Consider the following 14,706-nt stretch of genomic DNA (forward strand, 5'->3'; position numbering starts at 1 on the left):
CTTTTATTTGTAAATATATAAACATATAGATTGCCTAACAATGTAATTTTAACACACTATTTAGTATGTAAATATAAGAATGTTTAAAATATTTACAAAATGATGAAAATAAACGCAATATTTCGCTAGACCAACTAGCTTTATCAAGCGTGCATCTATCTAGATGAAATCGGATGTAGATGATAAGAAACTTTTGCAGCTCAATGTATATGTTGCACTTAGCTGCTTTGAAAATAAGAAAATTTTGCAGTTCAATGTCTATGTTGCACTTGATTTAGGCTGCCTTGAAAATAAGAAAATTTTGCAGCTCAATGTATATGTTGCATATAGATATAGGAAGATGTATTGGTATGAGTCCCAATGAGACAACTTTCCATCCAATTCACAATTAATAAATTTAAAATGATCAAATGGAAGATTATATAGATAAGTTAATTTCTTTTTGTAAGTTCTTATAAAATACAGCAATTTCAAATTAAGTTATAACCTAATATCTTGTTACAATGAAGATTGATAGGTGAATGCTAAATGCTGCATATTATAAAAGAAAAAGAACAAATATTTATGTAAAATACCCAATTATATTTGACAACTTATATTTCATAATCATCATAATTTAAAGATGAAGATGACAGGAAAAATGAAAAAAAAACTTAATTATTAAACAGAAATTTTAATGTGCCCATGATATGAGACTCAATTTTCACAGAATATACTTTAATCCTCATCACTGTCAGAAGATGTACATAAAAATTCATGATAAGCCTGCCCTTAGCAGTAATTAAAATGGTTTGAGAAATAGACTTACAACATTGATAATCTTCAACAGTAAAACGCCCAAAAACTTGGAATGCAAATTGTCCATAAGTAAACAGACATTCTGACATACAATTACTCCCCTTATCCTTGTCTCATGGGTTTTCATGCTATTAAGAATTCATTGTGACGTCCCATTGAATAAGCATGCATAGTACGAATTCATAGTAGATGATCTGAGTGACTCTCTGACCATAAAGCTTGACAACAAACTGGTTAAAGCAACATTTTAAAGTCCTACATCTAAGCAGCAAAAAAATGAAAATCAAGATCAAGAATGTGTCCCATGCATATGATGTCCCCTCTTGCATATGACATAATAAAGGGAAATAACTGGGGACCAGTAAAAGTGACGTCACCCAAATATTTGAAGTTGATCTGTGTTTTGTTGTATTAAATAAGCTGATCTTTAAATGGTGAATAAGTTCCATACCATTTGGTTGAGGCAAACTAAAAGGAGAGAACAGAAAACTATTTTTGGAGGTACATGTAAACAGGTGCATAATATTACCAATTTTCCTAATAATTTGGTATTTTAGGGATAGCTAATCAAAACAAACTTGTAAAAAGATGAAATTTTTAAAAAGAGTCATTTTTTTCAAAATTACTTTAAAGTAAAAATTGTCCGAGCATGTTAAAATACTAAGAATATTTTTAATAATTACCACGTCTAGCATTGGTATTTTAGTTTTATATCTGATGGGTCAGTACAAAAGTCTTGGTATCTTAGTTATATATCTGATGGGTCAGTACAAAAGTCTTGGTATCTTAGTTTTATATCTGATGGGTCAGTACAAAAGTATTGGTATTTTAGTTTTATATCTGATGGGTCAGTACAAAAGTCTTGGTATCTTAGTTTTATATCTGATGGGTCAGTACAAAAGTATTGGTATCTTAGTTTTATATCTGATGGGTCAGTACAAAAGTATAAGTATCTTAGTTCTGTATCTGATGGGTCAGTACAAAAGTCTTGGTATCTTAGTTATATATCTGATGGGTCAGTACAAAAGTCTTGGTATCTTAGTTATATATCTGATGGGTCAGTACAAAAGTATTGGTATCTTAGTTATATATCTGATGGGTCAGTACAAAAGTATTGGTATCTTAGTTTTATATCTGATGGGTCAGTACAAAAGTATTGGTATTTTAGTTTTATATCTGATGGGTCAGTACAAAAGTCTTGGTATCTTAGTTTTATATCTGATGGGTCAGTACAAAAATATTGGTATTTTAGTTTTATATCTGATGGGTCAGTACAAAAGTATTGGTATCTTAGTTCTGTATCTGATGGGTCAGTACAAAAGTCTTGGTATCTTAGTTATATATCTGATGGGTCAGTACAAAAGTCTTGGTATCTTAGTTATATATCTGATGGGTCAGTACAAAAGTATTGGTATCTTAGTTATATATCTGATGAGTCAGTACAAAAGTCTTGGTATCTTAGTTTTATATCTGATGGGTCAGTACAAAAGTATTGGTATTTTAAATATTGTTACTAATTATATCCATTATATTTCCTTCTCTGACAAAATTGGTATATAAAACATTTTTTTTTTATTTTTCTAAAATTGCTATAACATCAGAAATCAAAACTCATTAAGTATCAATAATAAGAAACCATAAAATATTTTTACGTGACAGGATATAATATCACATCATATAGAAAGATTTTCAGGAAAAGAGGATACATTAAAGTGTTGAAATCAATAATTATTAACTAAGGTTACCATCAAAGTTATAATACATGGAGATTTTATACACAAGTAATTGCATGGAAAACAAGTGTTTAAAGATATATACATATTGAATCTTTTTTAATGTGCAAGAACATGTGTTACTGGAAGAAAAAACACAGCTATGAGTAATGTGTATGTCTGTTTCAAAAAGATATAAATATACTGTAAATTAAGATATTTTACCATGTTTTTATTATTGCAAATATTGGAAAGGATACTTGTCAAAAAAAGTTTTAATTTCCATTCAAATATTGATTGCTTTATGTCATTATGCAACATTTTCTGAAATTGTATTATTTTATCTGGCATATTTGTATAGTGTTCAACAATTTCAAAAAATGGACTTGAAATTTTTGAATTTTTAGTGTTACCTGAACACGAACGGAATTTTTTACTTAGGGGTAAATGTCAAGAGACAGCTGTAAACCCAACAACACTATAAAATCAAAAAGACATCTTATAATACAAGTTAAAACAAAAATCCTTCTATACTTTGTTATCTGTTAAACAAAGATATGTATTGCCTGGCCCAGTGTGGTTTAGGCATGTATACATTGCCTGGCCCAGTGTGGTTTACGCATGTATACATTGCCTGGCCCAGTGTGCTTTACGCATGTAAACATTGCCTGGCCCAGTGTGCTTTACACATGTATACATTGCCTGGCCTAGTGTGCTTTACACATGTATACATTGCCTGGCCCAGTGTGCTTTACGCATGTATACATTGCCTGGCCCAGTGTGCTTTACGCATGTATACATTTATTGTTTGACTCACACACTTTTTGATTTCATACAAACATGGATCTCTGTTTGACTTAATTAGAATTTTTTTTTCCTGGATATGGATTTTAGCTATCAAATATGTTGCCATCTCCTTCTTTTAAAAAAAAGGTATTAACAAAAATACCAAACTTTAAGATAAATTCTAAAAGGGATAGAAACTGAGAAAAACCTTCAAATATCTCTCTATAGAAATGTTGCTTGCTTTGAGTTAATGGCTTTATGCAACAATGTATTCCAGCTAAGCAGAGAAAGTCTTGTATATTGTAGATAATGTATATTGTAGAAAAGATAATTCAAGAGATGAAAATATCAAATAAATTAACATCACATTTTGATTAAAATTTATTAAAAAAGATACCATGATTTTCATAGAAAATCTTAAACCTGCATTTATTTTAGTTTCAACAAGAACCTGAGCAAGAGATGTATGTCTAAACCTGTTTTAGACCGACCACTAAATCTTTGGAAAATTTAAATTGAATACAAAAACAAGATGATAATTCCTTAGATGATTTATTAAAACACCAATAAACTGTTATAGACCTTATGGTCACCAATAACAATCATTTTGGCAGTATGTGGTCATGCATGCTAAAATTTATGAAAAATGACCACAGTTTCTGCCAAAAACATATCTAAACTGACACAGGGTTTATTCAATGAGAATAATGAAAATGTTTAAATGATTAATGGCTTCATCATGTATTAACTTTTTTCTCTGTTGCCAATTTTTTTCAAAATTTATTCCAAAATGACATGTCTTGTTGATATTTACTTTCGGTCATTAAATTCACATTATTTCATGATAAGACATGCAATTTTGATATGGAAATTCTGAAATATGGACAGATGCATGCAACAATACTTTCTCCTTTGATGCATCTAAGAATTATTAAAATCATACCAAATGTTGTGATGCAGTTACTGCACCTGTCCTGAGACTGTGGATCAAAGGTGATGACCAAAGGTCAGCCTATTGCGAAAATTCTAATCACCATTATTCAAACAGCACTTTCTTTAATTTCTATGTCCTCATGATCATCCATAATTTTAATGGAGCAATTGAAAAGAACCGCTAATGTCTAGTGAACCATGAAACAACCATGGATAAAGGTGAAGCGGCTAATTAATGGTTTAAGGGCACACTTCTTTATTAAAAGTTATTGTCAAAAGCTATTATAAAGGCGTTAAGGAGCAACAACTGGCACTCAAATGATGACAATAAAATTAAATGGGGAATAAAACATAGTCATTGGTTATGTGAAGATCAACAATTTATTATAAAAGGTGAAAATAGGCATACACCGTTATGTAAGTAATAACTGATGATTAATAAATATTAATTAACTGTTTATGTAAGTTATCATATTTTTAAAATCTCTCTATGATAAGTGAAAAAATATACATAAAATGTTGCATAAAGAGGCACAAACCATAAAAAATTAAAAATAATAACCAATTAAAATGAATACTAAATACTTTCCAAATATTGAGTTATTTGCCCTTTAAATAGTATATTTTATGAATTCAGTAAACATAATTAATATTCCTAGAATCATTAAAAAAGTTTCAATTAATGATGTTAAAGACATTATTTTATTAAATCCATGATAATGAAAAGATCATGTCATAAATTAGGTGGGTCCAAAAGTCATTTCTGTATAAACCTTTAACATGAAAAGCTCAGACCCCAAAATAAAATCATTTCACCTCAAATGGAACTCTGCCTACATTTTTCTCTGCAAGGACCTTTTTTTTATTAAAAAAAATCACAAGAACTTATTCTGATTAATATCTATAATGAATGCAAAATAACCCAGTAAATTATGTAATGTTAACATTTTTGTATAATTATAAAAACAACAGGTCATTGTATTGTTGTAAAAATTGTTCTGGCTGTAAATGGTACTCTACAGGAACCTACCAATACAGGTCAGAAAAGGTTCAGAAAAATATCATCAAAATCACTTATATCCAGCAAAAATTAACTTTATTGAAATTAGGTTACCTAGGTGAATTGAAACTAATATTAGACATATACATATTAAATGCCAATAAAGGAAGACTGTAAATATAAGCAAATAAATTCAATAAACATTTCTTTCTTCTTTTCTCAAATACATTTTTTTTTCTGTTAAACAAAATAATCAACAACATTTCAGCCTATTTCATTTCAATAATAAAACAATAGACTCAAAAGTGTGTCATATTAAAAGGTGAATGTTTTCCTCATGGAACTTCAGGTTCTAATTCTTCATAGTCTACTGACAGGTCAATATGTCCGGCTGACCAATGCCTGAATTTGGACCATGAGAAATTCTCAAACCTTTTAGATATCTTATACAAATCAATCATAATCAAATATTATAGCAACAAATTAAATTTAATAAAATATATATGACATTGACCTTTGGTAAAGTACACCTTTAAACAAATTAACCTGAAATCAGCCATTGGCACCGTGACATTATAGATAGAAATATAAGAAAAGAAAGTGATCACGCTATATCAGGAAGAAGCTAACATAATGCTACATTTGAGCTCATTTAAACCGTACCGTTCCTTAAAAAATACTTGAACACCATTGAAAATTTGATAATAGAGAAATACAATACACAAGACACTCACATGTTTCTGGCTTCACAGCTCCAGGCATAACATGACTATAATCAATACAGTCTATATGCTTGCAAAACCTACACTTAACGCCAAACACATAATTAGATGTAAAACATTCCGTTACATGTCTAATATGGAGCCTCGATTGTCGTCTTAAAAACATATATAAACAAACTGACAAGACATATATTTAATCAATCTTTTTACCATTGAGGCATGAAGGTATCAAAAATTTAAGTATTAGTTTAAAAAAAAATTTTAATTCGGTCAATGACCTGTAAATTTGATTACACTGTTCATTACAATGTATAATTTGATGTTAATAATTTTACTTTTCGGTCATTAAGCCATATCCCTGAGATTTAAGTGTTTGTTGTAGCCATACAGTATTTGGCTATATTGTTTAGATAAGGGAACATAAGAGTATGTTTTAAAAGACACAACTGTTTTGACACACCCTAGAGGTATAAGGTTGGTAATGTGAGGCCAACGATCTTCAAATAAAAGTGAATACCCTAAATATCTTTTGATTCAAACTTAATAAAGATATAATTTATAAACAAATATAATACTAACAATAGTTAAATGTAAATACCCTTCATTGTGATTTTTGCATTGTTAAAGTTCATTTAGAAAGTGACTAGTATCAATCAAATACAAACAAAATAATATGAAATAAGAAAATGGGGTATGAATATTGTAAATGAAACAACTCTCCACCAGAGACCAAATGATGTGGATGTAAGATACTTAAGGTCAATGTATAGTCTTCAACAATGAGCAAAAACCACTGTATAGTCACCTATAAAAGGCAACAAAATGGAAAATAAAACCAATTGCCTGAACAAATTATGACAAAACAATAAAACAATTAACAAATATGACAGACAGCAACCAACCACAACCACTAAATTACAGATTCCCTGAATTTGGTACTGAAATGAGGGTACAAAACTACAAGATAATACAAATAAAGTTGAACAGACAACAACAAAACACTTCCACTCAAGTCAACAGACAAACAGATATAAACTTGTCTAGCTGCAGGTGAAAGTATGACCAATAGCAGCAACAAGATAGATACAAGTAGCTTAACATTAATATTCTGCACATTGTGCTATTCACAAAAGTTTAATGACCAAAATTTATTAGATATTAACATAAAGAACTTGTAAAAGTTTTGTCCATTTAGATGATTTATGAAATGTGCAGCACATGACTAATGGCTGTTCATGGTTTTTCGTTACATTAAATTATTTCAGAGGTGTGTCAAAGGTGTGACACAAAAATTCAAAATGCAGCTTTGGTGAAAAGTTATAAAAATTTTGTGTTGTGGATTTCGTTAGTATACTGTGGATTCATTTATTTTCGTGGGTACCAATTTTTGTGGTTTGAGGAAAACTTACATATTCGAGGATATTTAATTTCGTGGTTTTGGCAAAGTCAGCATACATTCCTTTAGAAAACTTGCAATTCGTTGAATATTTCAATTTGTGTTTTCCCTGTATCCACGAAATCCACAAAAATTGGTATCTAACAAATATTAAGGATTCCACTGTGGATTAAAGCACTATAAATGTTCACTGAAGTACAATTTTTCTGCATGCTTTTATAGGCTTGTATGCAGACTATAGAAAAACAACAAAAATCAAATATCTAGGAAAAGAAACATTTTTTTGAATCCATGAAAATTGGTATTCACAAAAATAAATAAATCCTAACAGTACAAGGAACTTTACATGATGCATAAAAGATACATTGAACTAAAAAATATTTCTGCACCAAATTTACTTCATGTACTGTAAATTAAGAAATAATTAGGATGTTTTTATTATTGCAAAAAATACAACACTGAACAGGGTTGTAATTGCAATAATTTAAATCCACATTCTGAAATTTTCTATATGAATTTAAAACAGGATTTTTCTCAATTTCACAAAATATAAAATCAGATTTTAGTCTAAAATGACAAAATGGCAATAAATTTCTGAATTTACAGTATTATAGCTAGGAAGTCTCAGAGGATTATTATTTAGGTTCATTATTCAAGTTCTGACAAACTTTTATCTGGATCTTGATGTTTATATTCTAAAACAGAGTTTTTTGTTCATCTAATCGGGGACCCTCAAATCCCCTGGCTATAGACGTTGCTTGTGAAGCGTCTTAATTTGTTTCAACAAAAGCAAAAAACCTACTACAAATCTTAAATAACTAGCAAAAATATATATATTACTTGAAAATCTCTTGGGGTCAGCTTAATGCAATGAAAGTCGATAAAGAGGAAAGCGTAACATATGTACAGTTCAATTTGTACTTCTGTTTTTTATAAGTGCAGCTATTTGTATTTAAGAAAAGCATGAGTTTAATGAGTCAGCTGGTTAGGAATTATGACAAATAGGTCAAAGAAAGCTTTAAAATTTCATTCTTGAAAACATTAACAAAAATTTTGTTCATAACTCTGATGCAAACACAGGTGTGATCTCAACCAATCTCTAGAATCATTCTTGAAGACAGCAGTTGAGCACCATTATTAAAGTCTCATTGACCCTGATAAACATGTATATTTCTACAATATTCAGGGCAATATTTGCCAGGAAACAATTTCCTTTAATAATATTTTGAGTTAACTGTTTAGTGAGTGAAATGAAACCTTAATATCCTGTTATTGACAGCTGCTTGTGACAAGTCCCAGCTAGAGGTCCTTACCGGAGTAATTAAATATTCATCTCATACTTAATAAAGGCGTCAACCTATATCTTATTAAATCAGACAAATTAATTTTCATTTTTATTTGTGTGTGCATTATATTCTGCATAAGTGTGTTAGAACTAACTTGTATAAATAAAAATAAGAAGATGGGGTATGATTGCCAATGAGACAACTCTCCACAAGAGACTGTATAGTTGTCAAAGAAACTGCATTATTTACCTACATATAAAAAGCCTGATTATAAGGATAAAAAAGAGCAGTCTTATAGAAGCATATTATTTTTAATAGTACTACTGAATTCTTAAAACATTTTCTATTCAAAGAGACTAATGTTAAACATGAACAACTTCTTAATTATAGAAATATAACTTCTTCATACGATATGTTTCTCTCTTTTATATTAATCTTCAAGTTGAGAACATTTTGTTAGTCGAGCAACTGTAAAGATTTGGTGAGTACACTGAGAAGAGCAACTGTAAAGATTTGGTGAGTACACTGAGAAGAGCAACTGTAAAGATTTGGTGAGTACACTGAGAAGTCTATCGGTGAGTATCAGAAACTAATGCTGAAATTTACTGAGGTGCAAATCCCAAAACCGTCCTATAACCCAAATTATGTGACATCAACAAGCTATTAAAAAATAATGTTATACATTCTTGGTCTTAAAAGTCAGATTACGTAACACTCTAATAAATATTTCAATAGAAAAGGCAGCAGCATTGCCATATTAATATTCGTTATTCATCCGTGATAACATTACTTCTACCTTAAAAAAGATGATTTGCACTTCTACGTATCTGAAGATCCTTTCATCCTTGTCACAAACTTTAAGCTGCTGGTGATAGAAATTGAATCATTCATCATAAAATTGAAACTTTAGCTTTGATATTTATGTGGCTTTTCTCCCTGCTGAGATTTACTGATCTAGAATTGCAAATATAACTGAGAGGTGCAATTTGGTCACATAAATTATAAATGATTTTATAACATTGATTTTTGTTTACTTTGTTGACTTTGAAGGAAGAAGATAAGACACTGATTAAGAGGTAATCAGAAAACAAATCCAACTCTGATCAATAATGTAGTCTGAAATATTGATAATCCTTCCTCTACAAGCTGTTCAATTTTAAACTACACCAAACATTTGAAACTAAGTCACTTCATCAGGTCAGAAAGGATATCATATGGGGTAAACATTCATGCCAAAAAAATCACTCTATGCACAGCAAAAAAAAACACAAAAAAACAAAGGAATAACACTTTTATTGCTGTTCTTCATCTGAAAGTCAATGATTTACCTTGAGTACCTGCATTAAACAACTCGTGTACATCAGTGAAATTGATTCATTGCAACTCTGCTAAAAATCTTTCCATTTTTCTTTTATCATTAACAAAAATAAGTGTAATACTTTATTGAAACCAAGCAATTGTTTAAGAGTCAACTAACTATGATTGAGGGTCCTGGACAAAACTATCTCCATCGGAGTTGATGTGCAAATACTGATCAATGATCCAATGAACTGTCAAAATGCAGTCGTGGTCAGAGGAAACTGGTAGACTGACATGTACAACTTCCAATATACCCCATATACAGCAGACCTGTTGTTTATAGTTTTAAGACAGACAGACAGAACAACAAAACGTATCATTGACCAATGAACCGTGAAAATGAGGTCACAGTCAGATGAAATCTGCCCGACTGATATGCTCATCTTACAATTTTTCCAAAAAACAAATAAATTTTATCTCCTGCTTTCAGTATATGAGAAACAGGTCTATTCGTGTATTTTTAACATAGACCGCTGATCCATAAATGATGTCAAAGTCAGGTAAACCTTGCCTGACAGACATGTAGACCTAAGTTGCAAGCATACCATATTTAGATTTGTTTTCAGGCAGTTGCTGAACCATGTAAATGAAGTTAAGGCAATGACTTATGGCAGACAGAATCTTTGTATCATATAAAGGCATCTGTATACAAGGTATTAGGTCTTCTACCCTTTGTCAAGCAGGCTAAAAGAGTGCATTCAAAATTGACAAAGTTTATATTGACGCTTGAATTTTTTTTACCACAGAATAAGTGGTGAAGCTGCAAACAACCCTATAAATCATGATTCTGTGAGAAAAAAATTGCAGGCTGGACAACAAAAATGTGTCGTTGGGTAGAAATTGATCAGACGCACAGAAATAAAATAGAACTTAACTTTATAAAAACGTTAAATGTCTTACTTGTCGGACTCTTACATAATCTTAAATGTATCTGAAGTCAAACTAATGCCTCAAGCCAAAGCCCAATCTTAAACCTTACTATTACATTAAAGCATGAAACTCACTGTAGCACCTAAATTGGACTTAATAACAAAAGTGCTACCTTCAGTTCTTTTAAAATCCTCTAGTCCTATCCGTGTCAAACATATCACTATTCAGAAAGTACAGGCACACCATAATAAACATGTGATGTTTTTATTTGTATTAAATAAATCATGTTTAAGAGAAAAGTCAAAATAAAGCATGTAAACAAAGGTTAAAAAGTCACATTTACATACATACTTAAGGTGGACACACATGACAAGTTTATATGACCAGACTAACATAAAAACATCAAGTCAGAATATTTATATGAATCTCAATATCATCAAAAAAGGTTTGTGATCAGTGGCGGATCCAAGGGGGGGGGGGGGGGGGGGGAGGGGGGGTTCCAGGGGTTGGCCGATCAATGCATTTGAATGAGAGCATATAATTGGAACACACACACCCCCTTTTTAAAACGGCTAGATCCGCCCCTGGTGATGATTGTACATATATTATGATAGTTTTCTGTGAGGAATGGAAAAAACACAATACTTTCCCAATCCACAACAGAATAGTATTCAAAATATAATTCATATAAAATGATAGCACCATTTTCTGTGTATGTCAAGTTGGGGAAAACAAGTAATATTCATCAAGTAAACATTGCCATTTTCAAAAGGGGGGTTCAAACCATTCAAAAGCATAGATCATAAAAAAGGGGGTTCAAAGTCTATACCCCCCCTGAATCAGCCACTGATACAATAAATAGTAAAAGTTACACCAATTGTAATTCTGTAGCATGTTTGTGATTTTTTTCATATATAAAAGCCCGTCATAACCCTAATATAATGTTATATCCTATGAAAAATAGATAATTAATTTTGTTACCATGATCAAATATTTAGTTAGAATTGTGTCTTATATGATATTAAAATGGATTCCAGTAGCCAAACTATTGATACACAATAAATATTTTACAGTGACAATTCTTGACATTTTTCTTCTGGAAGAGTATTTTTTGTGGAGTAGATGATAAACTATGTTTACATTAATGGTTATTTTTGAGTGATTTTGATATTTCATAGTGTTAATCTATTTAGACTGGTCTTAATTTTAGCTAACTTAATTTTACAGTCAGCTCATCAAAGATGGCACAGCCTGGTGTCCTCAGTCAATATATTATTAGCTCAGCCTCAAATGGCAAAAGTTCTGATCACATGTCTAAAGGACCACATGTTTGAACTTAATGATCACTTTCCCCAGGATGGCAACACTTCTGACTACCCTACTTAATCAACTATCATTCTGTCTCTAATCTGTGATCACATGTTTTGAGTCAACCATCTTTTGCTCGAAGATGGCAACACTTCTGATTACTTGTCCTGAATCAACTATCACTTCACTCCAACATAGTAACACTTTTGATTACTTGTTCTTAGTCAACTATTACTGTCCTTAATGAAGGCAACACTTCTTATTACTTGTTCTGAGTCAACTATCACTTTCCTTAATGAAGGCAACACTTCTTACTACTTGTTCTGAGTCAACTATCACTTTCCTTCATGATGACAACACTTCTAAATTACTTGTTCTGAGTCAACCAGGAAAAACAAATTCTTAAAGATCTCAACACTTCTGACTTCCTGTTTCGAGTCAACTATCAAATCACTTCTGAGTGATAGCCTCTCTCTCTCAGTATGCTACCAATAGCCCTCCCCCGATCCCTCAGTGTGGTCCAATTAACCCTTGTGAATGCAGTATGCCATCACTAACCCTTTCAACCGCAGTGTTCTACAAACTAGTCCTCCCTCTCTCAGTATTGTACACATAGGCCTCAGATAGTGGCCAATTCATACTCAAGTATGCCACCACTGATCCATTATCTACCCTAGTATGCCACCACTTTTAATTTAAATTGAGTGATTGTTAGAACTTAAGATTTCACCCCTAAAAATAAATGTCACCACTAAACAATCCTCCCTAGCATATATTCCACAAAACAATTATCCCTCCTTCGGCACGGCATCTCACCTCATCTTTTATACCACTTTGTGTGTAAGCACTTTCACAATGTATTATTTAGAGTACAACGTTTCTCTCTATTTTCTTTAAACAAGTATTACATACTCACACAATTTGGCAACATAGTCATCATTGTGGAACAATGTGTCAATGTTATCCCTTTAAGCAATGTCATTTACAATTAAAACTTTTCTCATAAAACATGTAAAATCTGTACAGTGTACAAGTACATGCAATCATTTTCTTAAACTGAAAAGGAATTATCAGCTGCTTTTAGCATTTTAGAAGTTTTATACATTTTTACTGGGTCTTTATATGTTGGATTTTATTCTTCTCTTGTTTAGTCATATATTTTACCCCATGTGCCCTCTTTTCGTATTAGGGTAATTGTACTTGTATCACGTTCGCTTATCAGGAAATAACTATCGTAGATTACATTAATAGTGGATTGCAGTCTTGTAAATCTTGAAACTGTATTCTATAAATTGTAAAACGGTTTCATTTCATTGTGCACGATATTCCGGTATACGTGATTGCAGTAAACTGCACAGCTCACATTTATACCATTTTGCTTAATTTCTAGATTACATTTAGTTAGTCAAGTGCATCTATTTAAAACAATTCAATTACTTAGGTTCTAAAGGCACCTGTTAGATTTATTACTTAGAATACACATATATATATTTTGAATGCCGTCAATTAGAAGTAAAATCAATGTATGCCACAGATCACATTTTGAGCAGGAAGGCTCTCATTAAGAGATGTCAACGATTTTTCTACTACCAGAGTCAATTTTCATGCTGATCTTCCGATACAAGGTGCACCAATTACCTTGGTAATTTGTTGCTAGTGACAACCCATTCTTTTTGACGTGTTGATGACGCAAATTCTATCCAATTTCATTAAGTTGACTAACATCAATTATCTCGCAGACTATTCTGACCCGGTTTTTTCGTCTAGAAGCCATTAGGGTTTAATTATCAAAGTTAGAAACTTACAATTATACTAAATTTTCCTAAAAACCAGTACATAATGTATTATAAAATAAAAATAAAGCAATATTTACCTTAATTCTGTATGGATTCCACGTTTCTAGCAGACGACAAAATCTGCAAAACGCCTCTTGCTGATATAAGAATTCCTGTAAAATAACATCAAATCCTTCTAAATACACAACAACCATTAAATAGCTTGTAAAGCACATCACTGGGAATTTATTATCGTGTCCAAAAAAAATGTCTTTTATCCGAAATATTTTTCTTCCAAAAACTTTAAAAAGTTGTTTGAAAATGGTAAATTTTGTTTCTTGAACTTTTGCCCAATTATTTTCAAGAGTAACGTAATTTAAACATTGTATTAAAAATGTTATGTTCTTACCTTAAGTCTTATATAATCAAAACCAAAATAGCCTCACTGTTTCTATTTTTGCTTGCGACTGTCACTAAATTCGCCGAGATGTGCTATTTTAGGAAAGAGAAAACACATTTATATCGTATATATAGGTTGAACATTAACGGTATATTATTACGCACACTAATTACGCTTCATGGTTGAACCTGCTGTCGAACCTTAATGGAGTAATTTCTTAAAGTAATGTTTATCCGGTTATAACGTAAAATACTTTTTTCTTTAAGGATCAATAACGCATCTTGTCATTTTTGAGAAACTATTTTCTCTTGCGTAACAACACATTCTTGATTGGCGGTGCTTGTTTGTGTATTTGCGTCAT

The 14,706-nt window shown here is 31.1% G+C and overlaps 1 protein-coding gene across 1 annotated transcript in view; it reads right to left on the bottom strand.

Annotated features, from left to right (window-relative positions):
* Positions 1 to 14,489, bottom strand: part of LOC143071884 (myocyte-specific enhancer factor 2C-like) — an 82,513-nt gene extending 68,024 nt beyond the window's left edge. Inside the window, exons 1-2 of the mRNA XM_076246531.1 lie at positions 14,355 to 14,489; positions 14,044 to 14,118 (exon numbers count right to left, since the gene is read on the bottom strand). The gene's annotated coding sequence lies outside the window, so the exon portion shown is untranslated. The remainder of the gene's footprint in view (positions 1 to 14,043; positions 14,119 to 14,354) is intronic.
* Between the last annotated feature and the right edge of the window lie 217 nt (positions 14,490 to 14,706).

Source organism: Mytilus galloprovincialis, chromosome 4 (assembly GCF_965363235.1).
Source record: "Mytilus galloprovincialis chromosome 4, xbMytGall1.hap1.1, whole genome shotgun sequence".
NCBI classification, from domain to species: domain Eukaryota; kingdom Metazoa; phylum Mollusca; class Bivalvia; order Mytilida; family Mytilidae; genus Mytilus; species Mytilus galloprovincialis.